This window comes from Leptopilina boulardi, unplaced genomic scaffold (assembly GCF_019393585.1).
Source record: "Leptopilina boulardi isolate dan_hultmark-lab unplaced genomic scaffold, ZJU_Lbou_2.1 LbouV2_193, whole genome shotgun sequence".
In the NCBI taxonomy this organism is placed as follows: domain Eukaryota; kingdom Metazoa; phylum Arthropoda; class Insecta; order Hymenoptera; family Figitidae; genus Leptopilina; species Leptopilina boulardi.
The window spans coordinates 1,333,216-1,343,119 of record NW_026137744.1 but is presented as its reverse complement, the minus strand read 5'-3'; positions in this window follow the sequence as shown (position 1 = coordinate 1,343,119).

Genomic DNA, 9,904 nt, shown 5'->3' with positions numbered 1-9,904 from the left:
TTTATTGTTTGTTACATATTGTTAAATAAAGTAATATAATTTTTTTACACAAACATTAATTTTAGATAATTTTTACAGTAACTGATTCATCATGTTTCCCAAATATTTTACATTTTATCTCGTTCTTTCCAGTGGGCACAAATTGATGAAATTGCCTAGTATTTTTTATTGTTTTTGCAGTTAAGTATCGCTGTTCAAGTTTTTTGGCATGAGTTTTGTGTTCTTCTTTAGAACAATAATCAAATTCAATAGATTTAAAATATGCCTTTGCCCACTTAAATAACGATAATGGTCCCGTAATTTTTTCCTCACTTCGGTTTTGTAAGGTTGAACGATAAGCATTTCTTTTTACAACCCCACCAATGCCGTCACATGCCCCTTTGCCATGTGCTGAAGCAAAAAAATTCCAATCGGCATCAATTTTAAAATCCTTCTTATGATATAAAAGGTTTATAAAATTATATTTATTTTTGTATTGCGAAGCGGCTCCGTCTGAGAAATAATGAATTTTTTTAATATTTCGCTTTCCAAAAGACTTCACCATGAAAAATATTAATTTGGTGTTGAATAAATTTACAGCAGAGCTGTCGTGTTCCAAGTCCTCAGAAATTATTACAAAACTTTTATGTTTTAATTCGCCATTTTTTTTATAATATGTAACGTATGGATGAATAGTTGCTTGCTTTGTACTCCAATATTCAGATTGCACCGAATTTTGAAGACGACAAGCATAATTTTCAGAAAAATCTAAACATACGATATACTCTTTGTCCCCTAAATTATTTTTAGTGTCAGAAAGAAATTGAGCTTGGACTTTTGAAAGAAAATCATGTTTTACGAGAACATGTAAATCGCGCGTCAAGTTTTTAATAAATTCTTCTGATGATTCTTCTTTGGCTTGTAGAGTACATCTGTTAGATAAAAAAATTATAATGAAATAAATATAATTTAATTTTATTTAAATGCGAACAAATATAAAAGCTAAAAATTTCAATTAAAAATATTATTAATAAAAAATTATTGAGCAGAGTTTTTTTTTATGAAATACTAATTTTGTTTACCTGTCAGTACTTTCCCATTGATCAAACCTTATAGACAAAATATTATTCTTCTGAAAAATTAATGTCATATTTTCTGAACTTTTTTTAATTCCAGGACAGTTTGGACATTTTAGTAAATAACAATCGGACTCCGGATTTGAACAAATCATTTTCTTCAAGAAATCATGATAATTTAACTCAATTTCCGTTCCGTTTAATATTTTTTTAATACCCGCAAATTTAAGGCGTACATTTTCGTGAATTTTACACACACACACATTGTGTGTTTCTTTTGGACCCGCAAAGATACACTGCGCTGGTCGAAGTTTTCTGAACTTTGATAAAGATATTTTTAAATTTGGAAATTTTTTTTCATATTCTTCATGCAATGTACGGATATTTCCTGATAATAATCTTTTTTGTTCTTGGTACCGAACTCCGTCTTTTTTGAACGATTTAAAATCTTTGATACCAGGTAGAATACGACTAACTTCGTCCGACAAGTAGAAATTTTGAACTTTTTGTTCAATGGCAGGATCCAAAGAACGACCTTTTTTTTTATTCGGGCGAGATCCAACACCTATTTTTTTTTGTTTTTTAGCATTTCTAGCCATACGTCGAGAAACATTAAAATATTCTCGAATTTTTTTAATACTCCAAGAATCAGGAATTAACGTAAGCACATATATTTTACCTTCACGGTTTGTTTGAATATTAAATAACTTTTTTATCTCTTCAATAAATTCACTGTCGGGGTTACTACTGCACTTTTGAGAATCACATACACTACCTATTGTGTCATTTTTTATTCGATTGAAACTCTCTTCCAGTTTTTTTTTCTCACTATCAGACACATTAGAAGTACGTCGTATTTTCACAGGAGTTTCACCAAATTCTTGAAGTACGCGATTCATGGTATCTATATTCAATGATTTATCAACAGCATCACAGACAAAAGTAGGATCTGATTTAAAATCGTCTTCAGAATCAGAGACAGTTTCTGAATTTTGAAATTCAAAATTTTGAGATATATTGATTTTTATATTATCTTCCATTCGATACAATTCACTTTTACAGGAAACACAAACGTAATCTCCTATAAGTTCCTTAAATCTTTCATTCCAATTTTCAGTAACTTTTATTAAATTTTTATAAATACACTTATGTTTCTTTTTCTGTAAAGGGTTACAACATTTATTTGGATTAGGCATTTTCACTACACTAAAAGACTTTTTCCTTCAAAAATTTATATAATTTGTTTCAAAATAAGGAAAACTCTGTTTTTGTACTATTTAGTCGTATGGACGTACTAGTTTCTGACCAGACAATACTGAAAATTAGTTTGAACAAGAAATAAAATAAATTTTATTAAAACTGTTTATTATCATTTAAAAGTATATTTTTCTAAACTTGACGTTTTAAGAAAAAAGTTCTCAAACGGTAGCTCGCGGGCTCAACGCGTTATCTCTCGAGTTACATTAAGCCTTATAATTATTACATTTAGTACCTTATAAATAAAAAATAATTGTTTTTTTTAAATAATACCATAAAATATCGAATATATAAAACTTAAATTTGTAACGCTTATTAAAAAGCATGGAATTTTTTAAAACAGTGTACTCACAGCAAAGGCGTAACAAAGCTGTGCAACGTGTTCAGACGCGTTGCACGGGGTGCGAGCGCGCTTTAAAAAAAAATTCATTGTTATTAAACTATTCCACATTACCGTTTTTTTTTTTTTTTAAATAAATCCTCAATAAATTCTTATCAAGTCTATGTTTATAAAATTGAAAATACTCATCCAGAACACGTTTATTTTTTAATTTGTTTATAAAAAAAAGTTTTTTTTTATAACAAATGAAAAGTTTCAAAATTGTAAAAATTATTTTCAAAAAGTTTAGAATTTCATCAGTAATTTAAAAAAAAAAAAATAAAATTTCGTCAATATTTGTCAAAGTTATGCAATTTTGAAAAATGTTATGCATAAAATTTCAATTGTTTATAAAAAATAAACAAATGGATATTTTTCAAAAAAATTTAGGGGATGTTTTTAAATATATTGGAACTACATTTTTGTGAAGTTTCGATAAAAAATTTCGACCTTTGGCAAATAGGGGGCCACTTCAGGAATTTTCACCCATATAAAATATGAATTATAAATAAAATAATAATTTTTGATACCCACAAAATTTTTACATAAAAGAATTATGTGCAAATCGATCTATAAATTGATAAAAGTAATTCTTTAAAAAAAAAGAATTCAGCATTTGATAATAAATGGATATAAGATATTTTTATCTGAACGATTGTATAAAACGTTTTGAAAGTAGTGTGGATATAGGTATATGACTATTTTCTATATCAGTTTAGCGAAATTGTACACTCTGTGGTGTGTAAATTTGCGGCTTAAGGCTTAAGATATTGGATTTTCGTGCCGAGTTAGATTGGTAGATTCTCCAGTAGTCCAAGTGGCTGGGGACTACAACAAGGCAAGGGAAATACTCACTTTCCAATAGACATGAAATGGTCCATACATCTATTATAAATAATCGATGCATTGTTGCCCTCTGGACGATTACGATTTCACGCCGTACCAGGATTTTCTAATAAAATTGAAACTCTGGGAAACACTAAAGGTGCACTGATTTCTGAAAGCCTCAGAATTACATTTCGAACTTCTTTATAAATATTTTTTTCTTCATATATGAGAATTTTGTTAGAATTTCTCAGAAAAGTCAGTATATATTGAGAATAATATATATTTATTTATTTAACTTTGGGAAAAATATTTTTTATACAATGTTTATACAAAAATTATTTGAAAAAAAAAAAATTTTTATAAGGATAATTTGAAAAAAATTTCCGAAACAAGTGGAAAAGATTTGAGAAAAATTAAGAGTATTTGAAATGAAGATACACTTTTTAAGCGCGTATAAAGTGCCAGAAGGTGGCGGCCATGTTTTCATTATACTGACGTTATGTCTGGTGCTTGATCATACTCTACCTTTTCTTTCTAACTCGCAGCTGCTGTTTATCTTTTTTCATGAACGGTGATTTTTCAACACAAACTTACATATAGATATACATAACATCCCCTGCAAACAAGAATTCTTATTTGCCCTAAATATGCCCTCATTCTCTCTCTCCTGTAGGTTAGAATTATTTAATAGAAACAAAATTTTTATAGATAATAATTAATTTAATAATTTTTTTTTTTTATTGTATACAATTATCAATAAAAGTCAGTTTCAATCAGACTTGCTGAATTTTAGTGATTTAATTATGTGAATTTTAGTCAAACTTAACAATTTATGAAAAATTTGAGAGTTTTACAATTAGTAAAAGTTAGATTTAATTAGAGAATGTTTTAGATTTGTAATATTTGTATATCAGTAGTGAATGTGAATTTCAGTCAGACAATGTTTTCAATTTTTGTAAAAAAAAATTCAGTAGTAAAAGCCAATTCCAGTCAGACAAAAATTTGTGTGCCTGAAGTACTGAACGTTTAAATAAACGAAAAAATTTGTTTGGTGTATAAATTTAAAAATTATAGCAATGATAAATATTTAATAAATTATTACACTGAGAAAAATATGCTATTGAATCAATAGCATTTCTACAAAACGTATAAAAATTATTGATTCAAAAGCATATATGGGGCATTCTATGGGAAATTTTCATTGAAAATTTTTTTTTGGCCGAAACATTTTTTTTCGAAATTTATATGAAAAATAAGGAAATAAGTATTTTTTAATTTTTTTTATTTTATGAAAATGAAGGAAGTTATGATTTTTTGAAATTTAACGTCAACGAAGAAAGTGTGTTTTTGGAACATTTTTTAATCTATTGTACTAAGAAATTAAAAATTATGCTATATATGAAATTTGTTCATTTTTCCTCAAATTTTTCAAATATGTGCTCAAAAAAAACGTACCTATAACAGAAGCAACAAAAAAGTTGAAATTAAATTTATAAAGTTAGTTTTCTCAGAAGAGACACTTTCGATTTTTAATTTTTTTTTACATTACAATCTCTGATGATTGAAGAATTTTTTCCCCTATCTGCGAAAGTGGTACTTTTAGTTTTTAAATTACTATTTATAATTTTTTTAGTACGGCTCACAGAATTTAAGCATTTTTTTTACAAATATAACCTTTTTCCATTAACATTCATTTGTTTTTTTTTTTAATTTTCATAAAAACATTCTAAAAATCGTTGCGTCAAGCTTAAAAATTGTAAATAGTAATTTAAAAAGTAAAAACTAAAAGTACCACTTTCGCAGAAAGGGGAAAAAATTCTTCAGTCATTAGAGATTGTAATGCAAAAAAAAATTAAAAATCGAAAGTGTATGAGAAAACTCACTTTATAAGTTTAATTTCAACTTTTTTGTTGTTTCTGTTATAGGTACATTATTTTTGAGCACATATTTGAAAAATTTGAGAAAAAATGAACAAATTTCATATAGATAGCATAATTTTTAATTTCTTAGTACAATAGATTAAAAAATTTCAAAAAATTGTTCATTTTCATCAAATAAAAAAATAAAAAAATACGTATTTCCTTATTTTTCATATAGATTTCGAAAAAAAATGTTTCGGACAAAAAAAAATTTTGAATGAAAATTTTCCATAGAATGCCCCATGTGCTATAAAATTTGTAAACTATTTTATATATATAATATATATATTTTATATATTTTATATATTTAACTATTTTATTTAGTTTTACAAATTTTATAGCATATGCTTTTGAATCAATAATTTTTATATCTTTGGCAGAAATACTATTGATACAATAGCATATTTTTCTCAGTGTAATTTTTTGTGAAAACAGAAGGAATTTTTTTTTTAAAAAAATGAAGTTAAATAAGTAGTAATCAAATTTTTCGTTTATTTGAACGTTCAGAACTTAAGCAACATCAAAACTTTCTGAAATTATTGTAAATTTTACATCAGTAGTAAGATATGGTTTCAGTTAGAAATTAATGAATTTTAGTAATTTTCGTGTCAATAGTAGTATTTGTCAGACTTAAAAAATCCTTAAAATGTTGTTATCTGTAGTAAAATTCAAATACAGTCAGGCATTATGAATTCTAGTAATTTTAGCCTCAATACTAAAAGTTATTTTCAATTAGAAATATATGAATCTTAAATTTTTGTTATTTGACATTAGTAGTCGCAGGTTGTTAGATAAGATATAAATTATTTTAATTTTTTTATCAGTAGTCTAAAGTAGTTTTAAATTAAGCAATACTTCTCAATGATTTTATTATCAGTAGTAAAAGTCAGTAGTAGTAAGACGTTATAGAGATTCTAGTTGTTTTTATCTCAGTAGTAGAAGTAAGTTTTTAGACGTACTTATAAATCCTTATACTCTCTAAATCTGAATCAGCGAAATCCCACTGATTCTCAGTGAATAGTCACTGATTGAAATAGCTATAAGTATACCACTGGGAATCAGTGGAATTTCACTGTTTCAATCAGCGAGGAATTATTTCACTGATTTAAACAGTGAAAGTTCGCTGATCTAATTAGTAGTTTTTCACTGATTTTTCAGTGAATTAAATATTTCTTAGTTTTTTCTGTGTCAAAAGATAAAATATTAGTTTAATGAAAAATATTATATTTATTGAAACACGTACATCAATTAGGAAAACTGAACATTATTTAGTAATTATTCGTAAATTAATATTAGGAAAACGTAAGTTTAAAACGTAGAATAAAAACACAAAAATATAAAAAATGAAACATCCATTGAAAATAAATAGAAAACACATTAATCGAAGTTTCAATGACTTGTTTGATAAACTATAAAACTAATTTGACGATTCTTCGTTGATAACGTTGCACACATTGATGTGCATCGATGTAACTACACTGCGAGTTCCCGTGTGAAGATCATAAACATAATTTTCAATGAAATTATAGAAAATTTCAAATTTTAGAAGGTTTGTGTAAAAAGATTTAACTAAAATCTTTTTACACAAACCTTCTAAAATTTGAAATATTTCCTCTGGAATATTATTGTCCCTTAACTTGGTGTACAATTCTAAGGGCAATGTAGATATATTCGATAAATCCATCTTATTGAAACTATTGCTGATTCCGAGTAAAAGTGTAATCTACAAAATACAAAGCAGAAGTAATTAAAGGGAAAATCAATTGTCGGTATAGTTAAAATTATGCGCAAAAATAGTGATAAATATTAATATCGCATGAAAAATATAAGTGAGGTTATGTTTCGTGTCAAACGAAAACGAATTAGTTTTCAAATGATAATTTGAACAATTTATGAATTTTATATAATCGAAACCATCTATAAAACAAAGAAAATTTAATTAATTAATTATAATCATTACGTATTTTGTTAAATTTATTATAAAATAGTTAAAAATAACACTGTATAAACCAAAGTAATCTTTGATCAAATTTTGATATAAATTCAACTACTGTATATGAACTTATGATCCAGAAGGTAAATAATAGTGTATAATATGTACTTACTAAGTATTTAAACAATTTTTTCACTTAAAAAACGCAAATGTTGATATAACTTTTAACCTAACTTGCCCAGATTTCTCTTGCACCAAATGACGCTCTGAAATTTACTGCGTCGGCGCAGAAGCAACTTCAGTAAAGTCACTGTTTCGTCAGTGATAGTCGCTGATTCTCAGTGAAAATCTTTGTCACTGAGAAAATCAGCGAAATTTTCACTGATTCAGATTTAGAGAGTACTAGTTTCAGTACCTACTTTCTAAATCCAAATTATTAAAAATTTGAATTATTTTGAATTTTTTGCTACAACTTAGTTAAATTTTACCAATGATGGTGAACAAAATTTTTTTTCGAGTTCCATGATCAGTAGTAGAAATCAATTTTAGTCAGACAAGCGTTTTAATTTTGTATTTTTTTAGTATATCTTTATAGTAAAAAAAAGTTTAAGTTAGGAAACAAATTTTTTTTTTACTTCTAACTTTTGTATTTACTTGACGTTTCTATATAATTTCTAACTTTATAGAAATTTGCCATTAAAGTGCGTTTAAAAGCAAAAGGAACTAGAAATACAATTACCACAAGAACTATGAGAGAAAAATATATGAAAACCATATATAAATGTATAATTCTCTATAGTTGTGATATCCTATCATTACTAATATTCCTTTGGTCAGTTGTAAAAATAGTTAATGCCGTTAAAACTGCGTAAGGTTCTCGGAAATACTGGTATTGAATAACGTGCCAACCGCGCGTAATCGACAAACTTAATGACCGATGGTTTTATAGTGACAGTTATGTAGTAATTCTTTTAGTACCGCTAAGTTGGCACTTAACCTGCGTCAGTTGCTTGTATCGTCGAGTGTCTTACGCGGAAGAAAATTAACTCACTCAATACTTCAGGTATACCTCATTTAAAAGTAGTTTACAAAATAATTTTTAAAGATAATTGGTTATTTTTACCTGCAACGCATATATGTCCCATTCGATTTATATTATTCCAATATGAAGATTAATGTACAAGAGAAAGAAACCAAATTGAAAAAAATTCAATTTCCTTGAAATTAATTTTTCATCCATATGTAGAAATTGTAATGTTGACCCGATGGGGCACTGACCAGTTCTCGACTAATATCCTACTTAGAGAAAAACTTTTCAGGGCCTAATTATAGTATATAAAACACTTAAGAATAATTTTAAAAAGTTTCGCACCAGTAAAGGATAGAATCTAGGACTCTTGGGACTCGAGCTATGAAACGCTTTACGATAAAAGGAACCATATCTGTAAACAATTTTAGGTTATGTTTAGCCCTTTAAAGACCAGTGTTGCAGCAGTAATTTTAAAAGAATTATAAGACAAAAAAATGATTTTGTCTATTTGAATGTTCAGAATTTTAGTCTCATAAAATATATAATAAATAAAATGCTTGGTCTGTTCTTTTGTCCAAACTTATGAAGTTGGTCTTTACTGATTTCATGTGTTTTTTGAATTGTAATGTTTTGACGTGTCAAATTTGTGTCACATTTTGAAAATTCTTTTTCTCCTTTTTGCCAAAGTTGTATAATTGTTTCGAAATTTCGAAATTGGTTTCTTTAAAATTTCTTTATAATGAACAAAATTATACATATCCGATTACGCACGCTGGCGCGCGTTTAATTTTATTGATGATAGAATAAAATTAGATATTTTTATTCTCTTTTAAGTACAGTAAAAGTATGTTACATTTTTTAACAGTAATATACATTGTTGTACAAGAAAAAAAATAAGTATGTTTAATTTCTTTTAAGTTTATAAGGTATTTTGTCATTTTTTCAGGAGAACATAACCTTTCTAAAAAAATTGAATAAAATAGATTTTTCATATTTTCCTGCAATTTAGGTTCAATTGGTAGGTTTTTTTTTTGGAGGCAATATGTGTTGTTTTAATGTAAAAAAATAATAGAGACATGCTGTTTAAGTTTATGTGACATTGTAAGGGATTTTTTTTTTTTGTAATTTTATGACGTGTCAGATTTTGTAAATGACTTTTCTCATTTTTGATAAAGTTGTATAATTGTGTTTTTAAATTTCGGAATTGGTTTCTTTAAATTTTTTTATAATAAACAATCGAACATCCAATTTCGCGCGCGTTTAATTTTGCTGGTTTAATAATAAGTTGTGTAAGAATATTCTAAAATATATTTTTTTTCATCTAAATAATTGTTCCGAGTTTTTAAATAATATTTTTATTATAAGAATAATATTAAATTTTCTAAAAACAAATAAATAAGATATATTTTCTGAATTACATGATGTATATTGAGGGAATATATGCTACAAAATGATATAAATATAAAATTTGTGCAGCCAGCATGGGATCATATTGAACATAAA